This window comes from Cynoglossus semilaevis, chromosome 4 (genome assembly GCF_000523025.1).
Source record: "Cynoglossus semilaevis isolate Cse_v1.0 chromosome 4, Cse_v1.0, whole genome shotgun sequence".
Classification (NCBI taxonomy): Eukaryota; Metazoa; Chordata; class Actinopteri; order Pleuronectiformes; family Cynoglossidae; genus Cynoglossus; species Cynoglossus semilaevis.
The window spans coordinates 1,747,887-1,748,773 of record NC_024310.1 but is presented as its reverse complement, the minus strand read 5'-3'; the positions used below and the strand labels follow the sequence as shown (position 1 = coordinate 1,748,773).

General features: G+C 43.3%; 1 protein-coding gene across 1 annotated transcript in view; it reads left to right on the top strand.

Moving 5' to 3' along the window:
* The window catches only part of sacs (sacsin molecular chaperone), a 16,406-nt gene that overhangs the window by 2,415 nt on the left and 13,104 nt on the right, over nucleotides 1-887 (top strand). The gene's annotated exons all lie outside the window — the stretch shown is intronic.

Sequence of the window (887 nt, the reverse complement as noted above, 5' to 3'; positions counted from 1 at the left end):
AAAAAAAAAGGCTCCATTTGCTCCGTGCCACCAGCCGGTCCTGCATCCACTTCATCATGAAGCGCTCCACATCACCTTAAGTTCAATTTACACCCTGGCACGTCCTCTCCTTCAACTATCAGCACGGCTGGCTGGGCCCGGAAAAAAGTAATAATTCACAACATGATTTTCATTTTCATCTGCAACATCGAGACTTTTTAACAATTTCATTTTCTTCTGTGTCAGAAACGAGGCAAAGGTTTACTAGTTTGAGTTATCTCATGTAATGTAATGTGATTGTTCCTGTTGTTTACCTTAATAACTATACATTAGATACACAAAGGAAAGTAGCATGTAGCATTGGTAGCAATTTGTTTTCCTATTTTATAAATATATTACAAAAAAGCCTTGTTGCGTTGACAGAGAGAGTTGATGATGGACGATTAACGTGAGAATAAACTGCTCCTCCAGAATTCAGCAGCAGCAACATCAGCCTGCAGCTACAGTCTGTATTGGAACTAGTGAGGTCCATGTTTTGTTAATGGTCCATCAGTATCAGTCTGGTGGTTGTGACCAACAGTGACACCCTCCCAGACAGTGGAGATGTTCACCTGTGATTGGACCACCCAGGTGGGCTGCTGATGTGTGAGGGAGTCAGATCTTCCTGACTGTCTGCAGGTTAAATTGTTATGCAGGGTAACACTGTGGAGTTTTTTCCCCCAAAATCCCTGTCTGTTCTTATCAGCAGTCAGTCAGTGGTGCCACCTCTGTCAAATCCCTGGAAGTTCACAAGACATGCAGCTGCCATGTTTATTTCATTGTATCCTTTCATTCCACCCACCCATTATACACAGAAACATTTGCCTCCGAGGGATTAATGCTGAAAAGAATCCCGTCTCCGCCGTCTC